The 23,933-nt window shown below is 40.7% G+C and overlaps 1 protein-coding gene across 1 annotated transcript in view; it reads right to left on the bottom strand.

Moving 5' to 3' along the window:
- Positions 1-23,933, bottom strand: part of gulp1a (GULP PTB domain containing engulfment adaptor 1a) — a 74,175-nt gene that overhangs the window by 49,580 nt on the left and 662 nt on the right. The gene's annotated exons all lie outside the window — the stretch shown is intronic.

Genomic DNA, 23,933 nt, shown 5'->3' with positions numbered 1-23,933 from the left:
TTTGGCCAAGTATATCTGCACATACAGGAAATTGACTTGGTGAGGTTGGTGCATGGTGGCATTTAAACGATGCTCAATTGGTACTAAGGGGCCCAAAGTGTGGCAAGAAAATATCCCCCACACCATTAGATATTTGCGTTTATAAGCAGTTTTGTATGATTTGATAAATTCAATCATTTTGGAGTGTAGAAAAAAATTAGCCAAAGCTAAATGTGGAACCTCAGTTGCATCCTTTTTAGTATATCTGATCCTAAGTCTTTATAGAAAGGTGACTACTTCAAACTAGCAAGGCCCGTACTTGAGTTTAATGGAAGCCGTGTACAATATGAAGCAGACATACTTAAACTTTGAAGTTTCGTATGAGCATGGGCAAATGGTCAAAACAATGTACCCAGAGGGGATCTTCAGTCAGGAAGCAGAGTGGTTTTGACAGAGCATAGCCTGAGGGTTAACTGACTGGGCGAACACGAGTTCAAGCCTCTTTCAGCTTATCTTGATTTAGAGGTTTGCTTGGAAAGCCTGATTCTCTCTGGCACAAACCTTGAAATGCCATGGGGAAAGTAGATGAGGTTGGACAAAGGTACCTGTACCTTTAATATGATTCAATCCATCTAGTGTGTAGTGCTTACTGTAGGGCAATCAAATATAAAACGAAAGTGACAACTCTAAAAGAGCTATCTCAGTTTAAGGTAAAATGGTAAATGTATTATGGTACATTTGTCAGTGACAAGAGACAACATACAAGATAGCCTTGCCCATGTCTCGCTACTGTGGTGTTGGGGTGGCCAGATTTTTTTTTATTTTATATAAACTTGTGAAAAATCCAACAGGAATTGTGCACCCTTCAATCCAGAGAAGGTGAAATATAAAACCCTGGGACCCTGGAACTTTTGATGTGAGCAGACATTTAAATGTGCATATCAGTCACTGTCATAACTGCTCACGGGGCTAAGCATTGGCCTCCATGGAGCATAATAGCATGCACAATACAGTTATAAAGCTAACTGAAGTTTCAACAAAACACAAATTGGAATAACTTGTGTTATTGATAATAATGAATGGTACATCAGGCATGCATTAAAGGGGCCATGTAGTCAAAACCCAGATTTTCTGAGGTTTTGTATTTGTGGTCCTCTGTGGCTCAGTTGGTAGAGCATTGGGCTAACAACGCTTCGGTTGTGGGTTCGATTCCTGCTGGGACCATATATACAGAAAAATGTATGCACTCACTGCAATGTAAGTCGCTTTGGATAAAAGCGTCAGCTAAATGGCATATATATATATATATATCTCACACTGAGGTTGAAGTAAATTGTGAAAAGTATGACTAAATTGTGAAAAGTATTATCCCTTGAGACAACAGCAGTTTGAAAAATGTGCCTCGATTTCTAGCTTTTCCTTGGGTGTGGTATTATAGCTTTTCCTTGGGTGTGGTATTCTAGCTTTTCCTTGGGTGTGGTATTCTAGCTTTTCCTTGGGTGTGGTATTGTAGCTTTTCCTTGGGTGTGGTATTATAGCTTTTCCTTGGGTGTGGTATTACAGCTTTTCCTTGGGTGTGGTATTGGCTCCTCACACTAAGGAAGGTAACGTTACAGCCGAATAACATTGAAACGAGGGAATGACTCACAAGATAAACTGTCAATGAAAAATGCACAAGCCCACACCAGCATGCCCACACCAGCATGCCCACACCAGCATGCCCACACCAGCATGCCCACACCAGCATGCCCACACTGTGCATTTCAATGACAGGTGGAGGCAGGGGAAAATAATAATACGACATATTTATTGATGACTTTTCTTTTTATGTACCCAGGTCTGTTTGGACGATTAGAACGATTACATGGAGACTTTAAGTGCACTGCTTGGGACAACTGCTTCGATATTTCCCAACTTTTAATTCAATAATGTATCTAAACTTGAAAACATTTTAAATGTTAAAGCAAATGTGGCTGAGATGCAGTCTGCATATCTTAACATTTGTTCAAAGATTTGACTTACATAAGCACCAAGTGACAAGAAAATAAAAAATAAGACATTTGGGTCAAAATAAAATAGAATTCGGATGGAAGAATTATCTATTGATAATAGGTTAATAGGAGGAGTTGAAAACTAGCAGAGGCTCTGATTCATCTGTTTGGCCTCAATCTGAAGTTACTGCATGGTACACTGCATACTGTGAAAAGTAAACATTGCCATCTTCTTTGCCAGTCAAGCTGGAGCCATATCTACCACAGAGCTTTTAGGTGCAAAGGCCGCATAGAAAAACGAAGGTGGACAAATGTGGAGCTTATTCTTTGAAGCTTGTATCCAATGAATGAGGTCCAGTGAGGTCATTGCACTTCACTGACTGGTAAACCACCTTGGAAACAGAAAAACAGCAGCTTCGAAGTCCATGTGCAGAAACAAACCCATTTAAAATGTTTATGTTGAACACCGTTTCTGACAGTATCAATAATAATTTCCAAGACTTTCCTGAGAACTAATGGGTCAAATAAGCAGTCCTTAATTTAGATGGTTAACTCACTCCTTTGGCAGTTGACTTGTGTCTCATTTTGCAGTGATATTTAATTGCTTGCAATATTTCTCAACCAAGGTTCTCATTAGGGAACAGCTCAATGCTGCAGCTCATTACTTAATTGATTTGATAACCGAGAACTGGTGTAGGCTTTCAGCAAAACATTACCATTGATCAAATATAATTCACGTCATTGTTGACAGTTTAAGTATAATGAGTTTATTTTATATTCATGACCATGTCAAAATACATTATTACTTGTAGACCACAAAGCCAGTGCCCAATCACACAATTTCCTTTAGAATTATCCAACAAGCTGATACAACATTTCAATCAGTCTAACTAATAAGAAATACATGCCATGCTTGATCAGGAATCATAAAGAACCAAGAGTGCAGATGGGAATGAAATGTTTTCAAGGTAAAACATATTTGGAACTGTGTAGAATAGTATTCACATTTTAATGCATTAGAATGTTGTTTCAAATGTGGATGTCGTTTTAAATAGTTTTTTCAAATAATTCAAAATACGAACAGGAGTAGCTGTTTAATTTCAAATGATCAAATACTATTTGGATCCCAATTTGACCTACAAATACTTTAAAACAAACATTTGTTGACCCATGTTTGGTGTCTGGTGTGCACAAATCCTCATGCCCACAAGAGGCATGCTAAACACCCATCCCAAAAAAAGAAGAACAACAAAAAAAAACAGTCGGTAATCTGCAACTGCCATCAGCAACATTTCCATGTTCATCTATGATTTTCATCTTCAGTGCATGGACTATTACAAGCGTTTCACATTTTACAGCCTGACACATCTGTGGACTTAAGTGGTCCATTTCCTGGTATTTACAAGCGTGTGTTTTTCAGTGTGTGGGAAATATCTGTAAACTGAGCAAATTTCCTTGAATATCCAACCAGGAAAAAGTATTTTCATGCAGAGAAATTGGAGTCCACAATTTACATTTATGGCATTTAGCAGACGCCTTTATCCAAAGCAACTTACAACAAATACATTTGTTTAAGCAAGTGAATCATCTATCCATCAGTCATCATAAGAAAAATTAATCAATGCTCGGACCAGGGGCTATTGGAAGTCACAATGCTAGAAGAAGGATTTTTTTTTATTTTATTTTTTTAACAGGAGAGAAACTTGTACAGGGGGGTAGTGGGGATGAAGAGGTCTTTAGGAGGGACCGTTAAGATGTAGCCTGAAAAGATGGGTCTTCAATCTACGGCGGAAGATTGGTCATGACTCTGCAGTCATGACAGCAGTGGGAAACTCGTTCCACCAGCAGGGCGCCAGGACAGTGAAAAGCTGTGACCAAGTAGTGCGGCTGCTGCATCCATGTAGAGACGGCGGTGGCAGGCAGCCAGCTGAGATGGAAGAGCAGAGTGATTGGGCAGGGGTTTGGGGGCTGACCATTGCTTGCAAGTAAGGAGGGGCTGTTCCTTTTCCCGGGAGTTGGCTGTATGAGAGAAGGTCACAGTAGAGTTCTTTACTGTGATGGAGAAGTCTTGGAGAGGGCAGGCATTCCCTGGGGGGAAGAGCAGCTCAGTCTTGTTAAGGTTGAGCTTGATGTAATATAGCAATGTAATATACACTGACCACTTGAGTCAGCTAGGCAAATCTAATCTCAAAGCAGATTGCAAATCATTATTGCAGTCAACACACCACTAAAGCAAAGCCAAATAAACAATCGAACAAAATGTTCTCATGCATTAGTACGAAGACATGGATTAGTAGCATCAAAGCCTTTTTAATAACCATCTGTGACACGCAACCAAGCATCAAAAAGGCCTGTGTTCCGCTCCACAAAATCCTTTAGCTCCTTTCTTTTATTACCACTAATCAGGAAGGAACAGAGCAGGTAAAAGCAACATGTCACAAACTCAAATTAAGGTTGACAGAGGGTCTATCTAGTAAATACTGTATATAAGTAAAGTTTCCTCTCTGAAATGTTGCTCACCATCTGAGTATTGGTAAGTTGTGAAGTTTTGCATCAGTGGCCGGGAATTAAACCCAAGTCATCACGTACATCACGTACACCAGAGACACTATGAATTCTCAGACACTATGAGTCAGGCGCCCTCCTCAGGTCTCTGAATGGGCAAATTTAACCTCAGCAGCCAATGCCTCAACTGACTAAGGACAAGGTTGCCCATAGACTTTGATTTTAGTTTAGTTTTGCGCTCTTCTCCCCTAAATGGTGGTGGTGGGGGGGGGGTCAGCTGATCCTAGATCTGTCATCTACCCAGAGCCATATGACTGTATCACACATGAAAAAGTCATAACGGGGAAATAGGGCTGACCAGCATGGCAGTGGAGTTGCTCATTTATTTATACGGTAGGATGGGATGCCTCGCCAGGGATCTGTGTGAGAGGCAGCATGAGTAATTAGCATCCACCACTGTCTGTTCCCCTCAGAGAACAGCGCCCTGACAGATGAAGGGGACACAATCAAGGGAGCAAGAGAGCACAAAATGGTAGAGAGTAAGGGAGAGTAAGACTATCCCTCTGAACAAACAACAGAAGTTGTTTCCAAGACAAGTTTCCAAGCAACTAAAGAAGTTATTTGGGGTCAAGATGAGGGAATAAAGAGTGTTCCACAGCTTTTGAAACGCCAAATGCCGAAGAAGAGATTCAGCAATATATAATGAATTCCACATGAGAAGGAGGAGAGATATAGAAGATATGTATTCAATGGATATCTGCAAACACACTGTGACCCATAATCCATGATGCCATTTACCAGGTCTGCTACATGAACTGAAATTAACTATCAAGAGATGCACTCTTTAAAAGGTGAACAGTCACTCGTTGTGTTTCTCCTGTGTCCTAACCCCACCCGCTGTATAGGTTATCTGTGGCATAGCTAGTTCAAATCTCAGAGGCTGGTCACATGTATTTGCGCTAGTTCTGTGTGAGAAAGGAAGCAATACTGCCTACGTGCAGTTCAAATATCATCTTATACTGTATAAAACTAGTCACTTCTAGGATGCTTCAAAAGGAAAACCTTTGCCAAGCTAGAGAAATATTGTAACTGGTGAACTCATCTCCTGGAGTTTCTTTGAATCTCTCAACCAATTTTTCACAACATCCACAACAGATCTTAAACAGCATGTTGATGTAGGGATTGAAGTGGCTTGAGGTGAAAAGAACCCACTTGAAAAGAAAACTTCTCAGAAGGTATAGCTAACGTGCCTCACCAATTATTTAGGCTGAGATTATGTACATCATTTAGGTGTGCATCATCATCATCATCTCATCAGCAGCATACCAACATACATTGCAGTGAGTGCATATAGTTGTGTAAGTCGCTTTGGAAAAAAGCGTCAGCTAAATGGCATATATATTATATTATATTATATATTATTATAGTAAAAGACCATTCAAAGCTATGCTAAATGTTCAGCTAGTCCCAAGGCCCTTTTCAATTAAGCCTTTTAATAACAAGCCTTCTGTCTCCCATAATAGTGCCTTCCATAAGTATTGGAAAAAATAAGAATTTTGTCGGTCTATAGGTCTATAGTCCAACAGTTTGGATTTGAAATCAAACAATTCGGTTAAACTAGAGATTCTCAGCTTTAATTCAATGTTTTCTTTTTTCAGATTGATCTTGAACAGTTTTTATACATACTATTTTATACATAGTATGCATACTATTTCAGGGCACCAAAAGCATTGGAAAATTGGCTTACCCGGTGTTTCTGGTTAGTCAGGTGTGTTCTGTCACGTAATTTGTGCAGGCATAAGAGAGCTCTCAATGTCTAGAATTGATTCTAGGCTTTGCTTTTGCTGTCTGCTATTGGTGTCTGTCAACATGAGAGATGTCAATGAAAATCAAGGAAGCCATTATGAAGCTGAAATATCAGAAACATCAATCAGAAACATAGCCAAAACCTTATGCTTGCCAAAATCAACAGTTTGTAACATCATTAAAAAAGAAAGAAAGGTAGGCCAAGGAAGACTTCTACAGCGGATGACCATAGAATGCTTACCAATAATTAAAACAACTGTCCAACTGATCATGAACACTCTCCAGGAGGTAGGCGTGAATGTGTCAGAGACTTCCATCCGCAGAATATGTCACCAGAGGCTTCACTGCAAGGTGCAAACCACTACTTATCATTCAGTTTGCTAAAAAAGTACTTAAAAAGCCTGCAGAGGTCTGAAAAAAAAGCTATTGTGGACAGACAATCTGAACATTATCATATACAGTGCATTCAGAAAGGCAGTTGCAGTTAGAGGATGAAATGAGGATATGAGGACATACCATTCAGTGACAATTCAGTTTTATATATTTTTTTTTTATATATATATTATCATCAGGAAATAAAATGCATGTTAAATTGGATTTAAATCTGAAGATTCACTTGGCCAGTCAAGAACCTTACACTTGTTGGCCCAGAAAAACTCCCTAGTTGTATTGGCAGTATGTTTTGGGTCATTGTCTTACAGTATGATGAAGTGTCATCCAATGAATTTGGAAGCATTTGCTTGTACTGGCAGCAGACAAGATGTTTCTGTCCACTTCAGAATACATTCTGCTGCTTCCGTCAACAGTTACACCATCAATTAAGACAAGTTAGCCAGTTCTAGTGGCTAACATTGATGCTCTAACATAAACACCCCCTCCACCATGTTTCACAGATGAGGTGGTATGCTTTAAATCTGTGGCAAATCCTTTCTTCTCCAAACCTTCCACTTGCAATCACTCTGGTACATCATAAGATTAATATTTTCTGTCCAATACCTTTTTCCAGACGTCTGCAGGCTTTCTAGGTTTGTTTTGGCAAACTGTAACCTGACCATCCTTTTGGAAGATAACTAGTGGTTTGCACCTTGCAGTGAAGCCTCTGTAGTTTGGCTGGTGCCGTGATGGTAGTCTCTGACACATTCACGCCTACCTCCTGGAGAGTGTTCCTGATCAGTGGGACAGTTGTTTTGGGGGTTTTCCTTCATCCACTGTAGAAGTCTGCCTTGGCCTACTAGCCCGTTTGCTTTCATTCAGCTTTTGAGCCACAAAAATCGTATTTTTCATGAAAGCCTATATAAAGCATGAAAGTTCTTGAATGTGTGATTTACAGAGGAAAAGGTGGACTCTGGCATCTCTGGACATTTTATGGGCATTTTATGGGCATTTTGCATCCATTGGATTTCAGAAACTCAGCCTTTTGCCCACGTACGAGACAGAGGAGAAGAATTTCTTTCAGAGTTTCTGTGTTAACAGGTTTGTGATTTCCGCCATTTTTCAGAGAAAACTTACGCTGGTGTAATTACAACAATCGGCCACCAGATTGGGCTAAAAGTGTTTATTGGGATCTCTTGTTAAAGACAGTGTCTTCCTTTTGTGAATTAATCGCGTACAACAGACATTTTACCAAGTGTTCAAAGACATTGTCACTTATTTGTAACAGCGGGTGTTAAAGGGTTAAAATACAAAATGTGGTATTCTAATGATTCTTTCTAATGAGGAGTCCTGACTAAACACAATCAGTGCATTATTTTTTCATGGTATTGATCTCATTCAATTAATACAGTGAAAACACTAAAGTCAAACAATGGACGTCCCCAGACGTCACTCTGGAGGCATTGGTTAGTAATGAGGGCCCGGAGGTTCTAGTGTTATCAAGTAAATTCAGCAAGTAAACAATAACTGAATCTTTAAGTCTTAGGGTTAACTATAAAATTAGTATCGTGGCCACTGGTACCTTTTACAAAGTAACTTGCTTATGAGGGTGCAGTTTCGAGTGATGGGAAAGCTTAGTCTTATAATACTGGGTCAACCTATTAATTCTAGGTTACACATTCTACAAGAATATCAAAACTATCATCAATGAGTTTTAAGCAACAGTACAAGAAAGATGTGTTGTCTAACACTGCATAGGATCAAACTTACATATTTCAGATTATGAGACATATTCACTGTTTAATGGTATGCGCAACAGTGGTCGTGTCTGGCAATCGCTGAACCCTAGAATTCAATTTTGAGGGCTGCACAGAGTTGTTCATAATCGGTTTGAATGTTCAAAGGCTGAAGACGGACAAAGTTTGTGACTTCTTGGTTCGACGTGTGTTTCAGCAGGTAGAATATCTGCATTTGTTGCTTCAGGATAGATCTTACAGACGGCATTGAACAAGAGATATGGTTCTGTGTCATTGATGGTCCCGGGAATCAGGCCAAAGCCTGATTATCACCTCCTTGAGTTTAAGGGTGTTTGGTTGTTTAAATTGGCCCCTTTCATCTGACTCCAGCTGTCCTGTTTTTGGCTTCAGTGAGAGGGCCTTGGTCATTAGAGCAGAAACTCTGCAAAGAAACAACTCTCTTTGTTTCTATCTGGGGGCCACAGGACACATTTTCTTGCAAGGAAATTGAATTAGGTCTATCCTCTGGGACATCAAAGCCATTTGAATCTAAAGCTAAGCCGTGTGGAATGTCACTACATTTGGTTTGAACAAACGCCTTTGCAACAATGTTATCATCAACCCGAATTTGGGAGTCATGCAAACAGGAGGATTCTCCATCCTGGCTTTCATGCTGTTGAATGGTGGTGACAACTAGCTTTTCAAGTTGTGTAGCTAGTGAAGATAGTATTGCTACAAGTGGCTTCAGTCTTAATTTGGGTAACTTCTGATCACAAGTTACACTTTGACTAATCTTAATGGGGGCTTTTCCAATCATTTGATTCAATAGTGCCATCCGATTATCTCTGTTCAGATGCATTAGTGGTCTATGTTTTAATTATCAAGAGTAAGTGCAGCACTTGTGCACTAGTGGGAATTAACCGCCTCCGAGGCAAACCATTAATGTTACACTGTAAAAATCTAAGGGTTTATCAGCATGAATCTAAAAGTGTACTTGTGACTTACAGTGATCACTTGAACATCTAATTCTAGTAGAGCTCTGCGAAAAACTATAGAGAATGATTTGTCATGTGGACTATGATGGGGCAGCTTAACTTCACAATAAGCTATCAAATAAATTGAACCAAAGATGCAAACAAATGATCAAGATAGTGTCTGATTAACTTACTGATAAGATGAATAAAGATGACTTCAATTATAATTGTAATGGTTTGGAGAAACATTGCAATGCCATAATAGTTTATGGAGGAAGAAAGCAATTGTCTGAATTTATCAGATTCTGGGGTTTGAGTCCAACACACCCTCCTGAATGTCTTCAGTCGTAGAGCTTGTTGTGCTGACGGTCCCATGGTTTGGTCCCTCCTTGGTAGACAGCAAGCTGCGTTTGTCTCTAGTTGGGCAGAGCTGGTCACTCATCCCTGAAGGGATAATCTCAGGACCCCCTTTGAGGGGACCATTCGAACATAGTATAGGCAGAACCTCTTCAACAACGGCTTCTTCAAACTTCTTCCAACATTTTAAAGCTATTCTCCAACCTTCCTTCAAAAGCCCATGTTAAAGTTCAGCCAAAGCTCTCTATGCCAGCAAGAGAATGGGTATGTTTGACATGCACGCTGGTCCCAGCCACAACCGTGATTAGGTGAGAGGAATGTCTTACCTCTCATTTAGGAATGACTGCAGTCAATACAGATAGTCCAGAAATAAAGATCATTCCTGAAATGTTTTCATGGGCAAATGCACATATGCAATTCTTGCCAAAGTCTTTGTTTCATATTTTAAGAGAGAACAATATATGATTTCATGTGTTAACAAACAAGAAGTGATTACAATCTAAAGCATTGTTGCAAGTCTTGCAATAACACATTTAGGATAATTAACACGTTAAGTAAATTGCAAGGACACACACACTATGTAAAATACATTCACAGGTATTACGTTGACATTTCTAATTACAGTCAATCATGTGTACAGATCCTTTTGTGTGTATGTTTCGTGTGTGTCTTCCCTGAAAGTTCCTTCTCTCACACCTTCTTTAGGATGTGGGGTTAGGGTTAGGGTTAGGATGTGGGAGTTGTGTGGGCCATCTTCTGACACAAAGCCAGTAATCCATTGTTTAGGGTCTGTTAAGGGGTCTGCTGATGAGAGAAGAATAATTGGAAGTCTGTCCTGGCCCCAATGGAACCTCAGAGTGGGGATGTGTGACAGGGTTTACAACAGTTCTCCGAGTACGACCTCAAGACCATACAGAAGGTTGTGAAGATGGCACAGGCCATCACTGGGGGTGAGCTCCTGCCTATCCAGGACATCTACTCAATGTCACAGGAAAGCCCTGAACATCATCAAATAACCCCGTCACCCTGGTCACGGACTGCTTTGACCCCTTCTGTTTGGCAAATGGTACCACAGCAAAGATTGTACCAACAGGTTCAAAGAAAGCTTCTATCCCAAAGCTGTGAGGCTGATGACCAGCTGAAGCTCACATTCATCCTCTAATAGTTATTGTATTTGGTGCTATGATAGCGTTTATTTAACACTAGTCGTCCAAACGGTGGTCCACGGGTGCGTGACACTTCATAATAAAAGCACCGTTGTGAAACCCATGTCCCCCTCCTTTCATGACTTTTCCTAAATGGCTGTTTTTAAAATAATAGTGTTGTTACAAAATCACACTTCAGGTATTTTCATGAATACCACAGCTTTTTTTTTTTATAGTCAACATCTCCATGTCAAATCCTGAGGCCAATTAACACCTGCTCCCAAATCCATTTGCGCTCCTCATCGTAGCTATGACCCTATGTATTGAAATGTCCGTGTGGGTTCTATTATGTTGGTAAAACCAAGAGGAAATTAAAAGTGAGGATCACAGAACACAAAAGCAATATCAGACGTCCCCATTGTTTTGTTGTTTCATTTAATTTCATGTTTTGTTTTGTTATTATTATTATTATTGACATATGTAATGCTATGAACTACGCTCTATTTACATATTATATATGACTTTATTGTGAAGCACGAGCACACACACTGCACCTCCAAATATGGATGATTAGAATAACAACAAACAAGGAATGACTCAACAGAAACAATGTTTTTCTCCAATGATTTTATTGTGTAAAATGAAAGAACAGTACAGTATTAAATGTTTTCTGGCATGGGGGTGCCAATTTCAGTACCCCCCCCCGTGCCCACTTGGGTCTTAGACTGCTGATTCTTGTGAGAATGACCATTTAGAGTCTTTGCATGGTGGAACATAAGAGCCAAAGCTTTGCGGATCAACAAAAACACATCCCCTGATAACTATTAACATTATTTTCAAAGAATACCACCCATAATATTAAACAGGAAATTAATATAGGGTTGAGAAGTACAAATATCAGATTTCAAATTCATTTCAAAATCCAACTTGATAAGATGAGAAAATGTCATCTTTTGAGTGTCTCTACTCTATTTTTAGAGGACAATTGCCTAGGCTCTATGACAGGAGAAGAGAATTCCCCCTGCCAGTCCCATGCCTCTACTCTGAATATGGTGTGACAGAGTCAGGTATAGGCCTATGTTGTGCATTGTGCACACAGTAAGGCTATCAAATGTGTCACTGAAGAATCACAATAACAGCTCAAAGAGGAACGTTTGGATAAGAACAACGTTCTTATTGTAATGGCAGCAAAAGTTTAGCTTGGGCTGGTATGGTTGATGCACATCATATCTATAATTATCCACTCCACACAGGTTCAGTAATAAAATTAAAGCAAATGACTTTTATTCCAGTTTCCACAGGTAAATATTCACAGTTTTACTGGATTTCCAGTAAGTAAACAATTATTCCCACAGGTTGACGATACGATGCGACACGGTCAGAAAACCCTGTGGCTCCAATGACTGACAGCTGTCAGTCACATTGAGGATTGAGTGGCTGCAGTTAGCTCCATCCGAGGATTGGTGGTTGGCTTAAGCGGAGCCACCCTGGCCTTCCCCAGGTGCAATGTACTTGACTGCAGCCGTTCCGTTGAAGCAGGTAGCTCACTGTACCATAGCCCTCTTCAGTCGCATCTGCAAAATGATGCAACAGAGCAAATGAGGAGTCTCCAACGCCTGCAGGTTTAAAGCACCGATCAACCTCATCCAGTCAGCTAGCTAATCTGGTGTGATGTCATCAGGGGATCGTAGACTGAGCTGACTATGGAAAGGATACCCCTTCTGGTGACGGGCCTGTCATGGACGATAATTTTGAACTTGAAGGTAACAGATTGGACACACCACCGTACGCCTACTGGAAGAGCATCTTCATCCAGCTCCAAGTCCTCGCTCTCTCTTCTTCAGGAACAGTACAGACAGTACAGCACAACTGTTGCTCACCCATTTTGACTATCTAGCTGATAAGGCAAACTATCACCAACCATTCTCTCTCTCATTTGTATTTTAGTGATTATTTGGAGGGAACAACAACAATGTCAGCACTGTCAGCAAATAATAACAGTCAACATGTTTTTCAGACATGCTTCACAGCTCGTCACCACCTTGTGGTGGCTTTCGGAAGTACTTCACACATCTTCACAACTTGTGTCTGCTGCAGCTTTGGCATTGAGGTAGACCACCGTTGCGATAGCAGTATGAACCTTTTAAACACTAGACTACTGTATCTATCTATCCATCTATCCTTCTCTCATCTACCTGCCTATATGCTCCCCTTCAACCATCTTTTATCCATTGGTCCATCCTACTATCTCACTTTCTTTGAACTACCCAGCAAGTCGATCAGTCTATCCATCCATACATCTTCCAAACCATCTTTAAACTTTTTTTTAGAACCAAAATAAGCAAGCCCACAAAGTATCTTCTGGAACTTATTTTTCTAGTTAGTGTTCCTCAATTTCCTGTGTGATGCTTCATGCTAGAGACTTGAAACTTGGCAGTGTGATAGGAAGTGGTGACCACGACCCCCAAATGTAACATTACCACCATATAGGTCCCTCTGATGATAAAGAACGAAGCCTCTAGGACCATCATGGTCCGCCATGATGGAATTTCCGCCACTAACCCTAACCCTGGTAAAAAAGAAACTAAAACAAAAAGGCTTTTACAGTTATTGACCCATCTGCACCAAACTTGATATGTAGCATCAATGGACGAGGTGCTCACTGGATCCATGTTTACCATTTCAACAAACAACATGGCATCGCTTAACTAATAAATTGTCTAAGGGGCATGGCCTCTCACATAAATGGTTAGAAAATCAAAGACAATTAATCCTATCATGATGAATCATGGCACACAGGTCCATTAGGCTCTCAGGGTTTGTGGACGTGGTCTATCATCTAAATCTGTGAAATCTGACTGCCACTGACCTCACTATTTCTGACGACCAAGCCATTCTCATTGATGTTGACATCCCCACTCCTGACCCGAAGGACAAACGCAAGAAATCAAGTTAGGCCATCAACACTGACTCTCTGCCTGGATCTCTGAGTCCATCTCTGACTCCCCTCCCGCAACTGAGTCACACCCTGTCCACCTGCCTGGATCAACTAGCCCCCATGAAAACCAGGTCAGTGTCATTCACACACTGCGCCCCCTGGTACACCTCTTAGCTGCATCAACCCAAATCTAGAGGATGTCAACTTGAGCGACTCTTCAAGAAAACCTGTCTCACTGTACATGCTGAGGCCTACAAACAGCACCAGCAGCTGTACAGAGAGAAAACCTGTCTCACTCTACATGCTGAGGCCTACAAACAGCACCAGCAGCTGTACAGAGATGCTCTCCAACGTGCCCGCTCATCCTACTACTCTGAGGTAATTCAGTCCGGTTACGGTAATCCCAGAATACTGTGTTGCACTATTAACAAACTCCTTAAACCAATGGACAATCTCTCTCAATCATTCACCACTGACAAATGCAACGTGTTTTTGTCATTCTTTCAAACCAAGATCGACAAAATCTATAACCAGCTGGCCACCTCCTCTGACTCGTCTGAGCTAGACTTGGATATCTCTCTCACAAACAGCTCCTTTTACAGTTTCTCTGAAATCACCACCTCTGATCTTGGAAAGGTGGTTGCAGGCAAGAAGACCTCAACCTGTGCCCTGGACCAATTCCATCCACCTTGGTAAAGGCCTGCCTCCCTACAATCAGTCTGCTCATCATCAAAGCCGTCAACTCCTCCCTTTCAATTGGTAATGTCCCCCCTGCTCTAAAGCTTGCTGCTGTCACCCCCATACTTAAAAAACCTGGATTGGACCCTGACTGCCCCAACAACTAATAGACCCATCTCACACCTCCCTTTCCTGTCCAACATTTGGAATGAGTTGTCACCTCCCAGATGAAAATATACCTGAACTACTAGCCTCTATGAGCCATTTCAGTCTGGCTTCAGATCCAAACACAGTACTGAAAGATCCAATCACAGCACAGATCCAATCCATTTCACAGTACTGAAACAGCACTCCTAAAAGTCAATAATGATCTACTGCTCTCCGCTGACGTCAGATCCCGCAAAATCCTCATCCTCCTTGACCTCAGTGCCACTTTTGATGCTGCAGCCCCAACTCTTTGTAACTCTCTCCCAAACCACATCAAAGAATCCAGCACATTCTCCTCCTTTAAACATTCCCTCAAAACCCATCTTTTTAAACTTGCTTTTAATCTCTAACTATTTTTATTGTTGTTTTTACTGACAGTGCTTTTGTTTTCCTTTTTATTTATCCATCTATTATTGTTCTCTCCATGGAATGTAGTGCCTAAAAGTAAAGTACTGAGAAAAGTGCTATACAAAATGATTATTATCATTATTATTATTATTATTATTATTAAATGCTTATAAAATCAATGATGGCACAATCATGATGAAACTAGAAGGATCATACAAGGGTAGGAGTTTATAAAGTCTCCACTAGGTGTGACGATGTCGCAGGAGTTTTTTTTTCCAGATCATTCACCTCGCAAAACAACCACCAGAGGGCGTCGTTGAGCATGGATATGTTTACATTGCAAGACTCTACTGTAGCTGTAGCTTGCTGTACGAGTTGTTTCAAACGTGCTGCGTTTTGTACTGTATCATAGCCTCGGTAGGCTCTGCAATCACAAACCACTCTCACTCTCATTTTCATTGTAGTGATTATTAGAAACCATTCAAAAACACTACAGCTCACCCCAATCAATTCTTCATTTCATGTGGCTACTTATAATTAAATGAGCAGTTTATGAACACATCCAGGCTTGGCTGGTGCCATGTGACTGAGGGTCGCAGGGGGAAGAGACACGTAAAAATGACAGCTGTATAGCGAGGGTCCTGACTTTAAAGGCTACACCTGTGAGAACAAGAATAAACGTCTTTGTTTCAAAGCCCAGGAGACCGCGAACGCACAATAAATTATATTAGATTCCTCTTGGCAATTTGTCATGAATTTTAACCACCCTATCAATGGGACAGCAATACAACTCTTAGTATTACTACTAAAACGAGACATAAATCTAGCAGCCTAGTCATTATTGATACCATCAATTTGCCAGTTCATTTTTTAAAGAATTATCACACAAAAAAATCTACAGATGAAAACAATAGATGAAAGGGACAGTCGGCCCCTCATGTAATATATAGAACGGCCGTCAACAGCCGCTGTGGGATCTAGAGGGTTATGATATTTAATAAAGTATCACCTTCATGTAGCTTAGTGTTAATGCCCTTGCCCCAAAATTAATCAGCTACAGTATGAGTTGGAAGTGTAGAGTTCAGTATCTACAGTACAATAACATGTTTTACCCTGCTCAGTGTGAACTGTCTCGATTCTCTGATCATTCTACAGTAGGCTTAATGTTGGACTGTAAAATGCTTCAATCCAAGCGCTCTCTGATGGATGCAAACAGAAGTGCATTTCGGACATGTTTTAAATAATCTCAAACGTGTTCAGGTTCCTGCAGAGCTCCTCAATGATGAGAGTAGCACTGCAGCAGAGGCCGCGGAGGTCTGCAGGGATTAACACACATCGTATTTTGCTGCATCTTGTGTTGTACTGTAATCTATTGTCTGTCTTGTCTTCATTGTGATGTTGGTGGATGTAGAGCTCCCCACCGTGCTGTATTGAAAACAAATTCCACCAACCTTGGTTGATAAATGGATCTTGTATAGAACGTGATTGTTCACATTTCTTTCATAACAATAGCCCTGTACAGTGCAACAGATATTGAAACAAAGGACCGTTTCCTGCGACATGCAGATAGAGAGATGTTCAAGTTCAAACAAATCCCTGTGCGAGATGCATGGAGGGCTCAGTGTCCACACTCACGCTGTGCAAATAGTAGCTAAAAAGCCAAGGGGCCTCTGCAAGAATAGAGCCTGACCAAGAACGTCGTCTCTTGGAGAACAGCAGGAGATCTGACGCAACAAGGCACAACTGAATCAATACCTTCTCTGACCCTCTTTCAGCTAACTGACCCTTTCTGTCCATGGTGTGAAAGGCCTTTAAATGAGTGGTAAAGAAATTGGTTTTCATGTTGTCTGCCCTCTTGCTTCCTAGCCATCCCCAATGCTCTCAAACATCTTAAAAGCTACCAAGGGTGAATGGTTGAACCTAACAGTTTAGGAAATCTGATTATAAAAAATATTTTGTGATGTTGCGCTAGAATTGTATTTGCTGAATTAACCCCCCTAAGAGTATGTTTCGGGACAGAATGTGAGACTACTTTTAATTATGCTAACCACTTTGTGAGACAGGTGAAAAGGTACAATTTTAATATCTTTTGAAGTCTGATGTTGAATATGGAAAATAGACACTGTAAAATGTCAGTGACAGCAGTGGGATTTCAGTTCACTTATCTGTTAGGAATGTGTCACTCACACTTGCACAAAGACTACTCCCTAATGATTAAATCTCTATACACATCAAGTTGAATGTAAAAATGAAGAGGAAAATGGATTTAAATTTGCCATCTCATTATCCCAAATTGCAAGCAACCAGAAAAATTATTATGCGATGTGTGTCAATACAGTGTCTACTTGAATCCAAATCTGTCCACTGTACAACGATAGCATATGGTACATCAAGTTTATACAAATCTAGGTTCAATAATTCTAAAGATGTATGAAACTTGAAACTTGTGTGTGTCTCAAGAGGACTGATCCTGGAGGCCTGTCTGACTGAGACTACACTTCACCAAATGAGGGAACAAGCTAGAAGCTAATTGATCTGCAAGGAAGAGATGCTACATTTCAAGGTTGACTGCATACAGAAAGATTACATAGCACGATTGCATCGTAAAAGATGGATCGATTCAGAGTTCAACATCCAAACAAATGGTATTTTGAGAAAATTTCACAATATTAGCTTTGGACATTAACAGCCCATCAACAATTCCAAGGATAGCAGTACAGAGAGAGTTATGCTGGAATCCACATCCTGATACAAGACTAGGCTATTGACAAGTCAGGTTTTAGCACAACAGCACAAACACAGTCAATCCTGATTGTACTGGCATGGTGAGGCAGTACTGTAATGGGACCGAATAAATTAAATTAGTGAATGTGGATGAACATTGAGGGCAACTTCCACATTGGTGTGTGTGGGGGGGGGGGACAGAGTTAATAACTGACTTGGGAGCTAAGTATGTATCACACTCTGCAGCCTTGCCAAAATATATGACTCTCAGACATTTTAGGCCTGCCGTGATGAGATATGCAGTTGCTCCACCCATAAGTAGATGAATGGACCACTGAGCCTTTCCCCTAAAGCACTAAACAATACCAATAAAATACAGATAATTCCACGATTCATTATGAGAAGTAGGATACTACAGAGGTGTTTGAAAGACATAGAGGCGATCAAAAGCATAATTCTGCCGCAAGGCCAGGAAGCTCCCGACTGGAAATGAATTTGAAATCAAAACTAATGACTGTGTAACGAATGGCACCCATCTAGAAATAAAAAAGCCATAAAAGTCATTATAGAGTGATGTGGACATTAAAAGCGGCCCCTTTTGCCCATAATGTGATATTTTCCACAGTCAATTCAAGCTCCCTTGACAAGATATAGAAACGGATTCACAGAAGCAGAAATGGAAAGTTCGATAAACACATGCCAGTTGTTTCTCCAGGGGCGTTGGCTTATGAAGACATGCCTTTCTATGCCTCCTATGCTTCCAAACAGTCCTAACGCCAATGCCAGCGGTGCCAGGCAGTTCCTTAGCTCTGCTCAGCTGGGTCCTTCTAGCTGTCAGCTCAGAACGCCGTTCGCCAACTCCTGTGGAGCTGAATGGAGGGAGTGTCTGCCAGGCCACTATACAATGAAATGCAGATATTTGACATGTAATCTACCCCCCCCCCCCCTCCCCCCCAGTGTGTGTGGCTCAAACAATAAAGCTCTTACACTGTAACAAAAGAGAACTAAGGAGTAAAACAGAGAGAGCGGGGGAAGTCTTGGATCTCGGTGACTGAATATTAACTCATTATCTCAAGGCAACAAATCTACCCACGGTGAAATGAGAGATCTCAATCCAGATCAGAACAGACACTTTACATGTGTAAAACCAAGAAGCACAGAGAGCCCTTGAGCATCGTCTAAATACTGTGTGAGCACAAAAACGGAATACAATTTAACACAGTTGCCATCGCCAAGAGGAGAGAATAGCTTTATTTTCCGTTACACAGGGAAAACAAAATGTGTCTTTTTTGCGTAACGACGGCCATAATTTGATGTTGTTTAGACTAGCTTCGCCTCACGCCCTCAGAGTTATCACAATATCACGTCACTAAGACTTCAAACACGACTAAAACTCATCACTTATTTGGGCGAGTCTGCATTAAAAAGTACAGTATGTAGATTTTAGCTTTAAAATAAGTGCTAAATGGCCATGATAAATCTGTAGCCATCAAGGAATGAGATCACAGGATGTGAAAGTGCTGTATTAGTCCAGAGTGTTTTCTAAACGTTGGGGGTCGGGAAGGACAGTGCCTATTTCACAGTACTTTTCAGTAGAATGTGGTAACAACATCATACCATGTCGGTTTATGGTCGCCATTTCATGGTCTTCATACAACATTGTTACATCACTTACCATGGGTTCAACATTGTTACATCACTTACCATGGGTTCAAAATACAGCTTTCCTGAAAAGTCTGTCACCACACAATGATAGCCAGCATTCCACAGCGGGCTTTTCACTGTGTGTGCCGGGGCCAATTGCTTTTCCACAGTCACTCCCTGGCTTCAACAGGGCTTACTCCAGGTCTATTCCGTGCTCTTGCTTTTAGCGTCCTCCCAGCGGGGCTGGGGGTACAGTTTAGAGCGAGGGCAGGGTATTCTTATCATCCAAGTGCTTTAGCGGTGGTGCACGAATAAGGCAATGCAATGTCTTACAAGAGGTATCCGTTTGAATCTCATGTCAGGACACAGCAAAAACTGAGCACAGTGAATTGAAATGTAAATGGCAAGCCATTTGGCTGAAAAACGAATTGCACCTTTATACACAACTTAAAGGGACATTACAATCAAAAATACTGATGCCTTCAAACCTTAAAAGCGATTTTAGCAATTAAGCCATTTTTTTCTACATACCCAGAGTTAGATGAACTCACGGATACACTTGTTATGTCTCTGTATGCAGTCTGAAGGTAGTTTCTGAGCCATGCTATAAGGATGTCTCCACGAACAACTAGCCAGCTCCTATTAAAAAGCAGGGAAATAGACCTTCACACTATTTCAAAGCTGGGTGGTTGGTAATTTATGGTCCTACAAAGATATACATAGCTCAGTCAGGACATATAAGTCGGTTTAATCATTGTTTAACGAAAATGGTAATACATTTAAGTTTGGCCTAACTGGATGGCTCCGCTCTGTATAACTCTGTGCCAGAATTTTAACATAAAATACAAAATAACATGACATGACTCAGCAAACCCCTCCTTAGGTGGGTTACGTACAGAACCACTGAGGGAGGTAGAGGCTGGGACAACCAACAGTATTACTCTCATAGCCAGTGATGTAACACTGTTTAACCACGGTGGAGCGCTGCATGACTGGCTGCTTTAGCCTTGTCCCTTGTTTTCTATACGTGTTAATCAGCTGTCTGTCTGCTCCATTCAACTTAGTGTCCCACCTGAACTGACTCAGGCTTCATTAATCGATATTTTTTAAAATGCCTTACTGATAGAATTTTGTCTTGTGACTATCAACTTCCTCATATTGGGACTACTTTGGCTCCTGCCTGCTCTCTCAGATGTGTTGACTTGAGAGGTTGCACACAGCCTATCCTCGCCCCCACTGTCACGGCGGATTAATGAAATGCATAGTTCAGAGAAGATAGTTCCAGAAACTACCTTCAACCTGCATGCAGAGACATAAAAAAGGTATACATCTGAGTCCAGGCAAGTAGAAAAAAGGGCTTTATTGCCAAAATGTCGGTTGTGTAGATGCAGCTCTGCAGTATGTCTCAAACTCCAATAGAATGGAATGGAAAAGCACTGAATAAGATCAAATAAGTAAATAATACTGATGTTATATTTTCCATTCATTTGGGCATGAGGCATATATTGTAGCTGGATCTCCACAAAATATAGTGTGCGACTTTTGACTTATATTGATATTAGATTACATTTGAGGTCTGACAAGAGTGTGGAGTGTATTATCCCTTTAAATATTCCATCCTGTCCAACTGATTTCAAGTCATACATTTAGTAATAAACATAGTTTCACAGGACATTTAGGAAGATTTCTTACAGTGTGGATTCAATTCAGTTTGACAAAACACAAAACACTCAAAATGCCTGAGGTCAACAAAATAGAAGCCTACTTTTGCAGGACATCAATCTTAGTTTCTTCCCACATCCCACAAACACTACAACAAACTCACTGAGGATAATTTAACACAAACAAGTGTATTCTGCAGGATCAATGATCAATCAACAGGATCAATGATACAAAGGCATGAATAGCCACAGGCCACAGGTCTCCTTAAGTTACAAATTCAAACACCCTCAATAATGGCTACACCCAAATGGCACTAATATAATGAAATGTATCCCTTTGTTGTTTGTGTTTTTCCAATGGACATTTTAAAAGTTACATTTACAATAATAGCCAATTTACCAGATCATAAAGATCTTTAGCAAAATCATTCGTTCCATTTTGGTATGAGGACATGGTTTCAATATCATGTTTCCTTTCCAACATAATTCCATACTCGTTTGATTAGATATCTTTGCAGGAATGTACCACAATATCATGTTGTTTTCACTGTTGGTTTTACATTTAAATGTAATAGTCCAATCCATGTGGCTGGCTATACAACATGATTTATAAGGAAAGAGAGAGGTGCACAAGTTGAACCTTCAACTGAGACATTTAAACACTTAATGTGAAGACACATTTAAAAGTGTGCCAAGTTGAACTGTATTTCCATTTTTACTGTATGGTATATGGGCTCGGGTGGTTCTAAATAGTCTTCCAGGTTGACACGTTGTATGAATAACAAAGGGTTTCATCACTGCTTGGATAGCTTTTATTCAATAACAACAATAGCGATCTCCCTAGAAAGATTAAGACAAAGGCTCTATAAACAGAGAGGGGACTATGACAGAACTGAATCACATTCACCCATCTCATTTGTAAGAGGCTATGATTAATTGAGATATATCTGCTGAGAAGACTAATGTAATCATTGCATCATTGAATTCTCAAGCTTTGACATTTGAGGGAGTCAATGCTCAAGTCAAGCAAGACAAAAATATGAATTATCTTGGCTTCAGTTATTTGCTGCTGACAGATCCTGTACTGTCCTGACACTGAACCGTCATTACGGTACAGTTTGCACCTGGACATGATTTGAATGACCTTTTCTGAGAGCAGGTCTATTGATGTTGTGTGTTGTGAACCTCAATGAATTACACTAGTTGGTTTATTGTCTTTAGTGACAAGGATGAAGCTACAAGTCATTTGTCATCAGTGGATAGCAGCAGTGCAACTTCTTGGCCAGTTGTAAGAAGATGAACTTGCAGTGATGGGGACCTCAGTGACAGTGAGAAATAGAGCAGCGCGGGCTGATAGTAATGATGTTATCAGTCACTCTGAGTATGATCTTGCACCGACAGTGTCTGGAGCAGGAAGTGTCTGGAGAGACTACTAACCATGGGCCAGGGAGTACACTGATGACAATACTATAGCTGGGGAAACATGGCTCCTAGCCCTGGTACAATGGTTAAAAACACTGTCAGGGATTTCTGAATGTATATAGGACCGTCAGATAACAATGTTTAAAACAATGTAAGACTTTAAATAAAAGAAAAAACAGACATGTCAAACACAAACAAAATAGAAAGATAGGTTTCTAGTATGAGCAAAAGGCATTAAAACACACCATAGAACAACTTTGAATCAGCCTATGATCAGAGTCATTTTGTGGCCACTAGCATGTTGAGTCTCATTGCACAAACCAGTGTCAGCCTGAATTACAGGGGATTATCAACCCTCTACTGAGCTTCAAAAACAAGTGCCATAACAGACACCATAGGGCGGACTGACAGTGCTTCAGTGACTTCAAGTGCGTCCCTCACAGATTTCAGCATGACTCAACACTGTACTCCAAGCAACATATTAGTAAACCCAGCGAACCTTGTTCCTGCGACATACTCTTCTGTATGTCAGTTCAGGGTTTTTGGTCTGAATAACATGTTTAGCCGCTGTGCTTATGTGACCTTATTTAACTCTGCGCTTGACATCGTACAGAGTTCGATCACGACCACTTTCTCTACGCCCGTTAATTCTAGCTGGGAAATTTTAAGTGATCTGCTATGGCTCACAGCTTCACTGGGCCTTGAGGCTAATTCACACTGATTTGCAAAGGGGATTGGAAATGCATTGGATAGAATATGAGCCCAAAGGCATTGCGCATGGAGACTCATCTGAGAGATATTCAAGCTGAGCAGGCAAAAAGCTCTTACAGTTTCCAACATTTCATAGGGTGGGGGGTTATTACAATTATTATTATGGCTCACACTGTAAAAATGACCGCATACACTGCACAAGTGTACTTCAATGATCGAGGCCAACACACTGGGGTATATCATATGGATGGTGAAAGAAATGAAGGTAATTGCCATTTCTGAAAAAAAAAAAAAAAACATGCTTTTGCTATGCATATGTCCTTCAGTGAGCCAAGTGAAATCCAGCACAGTGGGCAAACAAGCTGTTGCAAAGCAATTCCTTCAGAGTTCACATAGAGAGGAGGAATGTGGTCTGCATAACACTTCCACACATTCTCTTCTGCCTCTGGTTGAACCACAACTAAACCGCAGTGCCTCCAATCTTCACCATCTCTGCACTGCCCCAACTCAACCAAAGCACACACAAACTGCCTCTTATGAAGGAAATACAATGGTGTTGTAAACAGACAGTGAACAGGCTATGGCGTGTAAGCAGTAATACCTTATTGATACAAGGACTATTTACAACGACGTGATATTATGAAGTTAAATCACATTTGTATATTTCTTGAGGGGTATTCGGTTATAAAGAATCCATAAGTACGCAGCTGCTTTACAGTAAGCAGCCCAGAACAA

Source organism: Argentina silus (assembly GCF_951799395.1).
Source record: "Argentina silus genome assembly, chromosome: 12".
NCBI lineage: Eukaryota > Metazoa > Chordata > Actinopteri > Argentiniformes > Argentinidae > Argentina > Argentina silus.
Note: the sequence above shows the minus strand (reverse complement) of the source record. Positions and strands in the feature narration are given on the sequence as shown.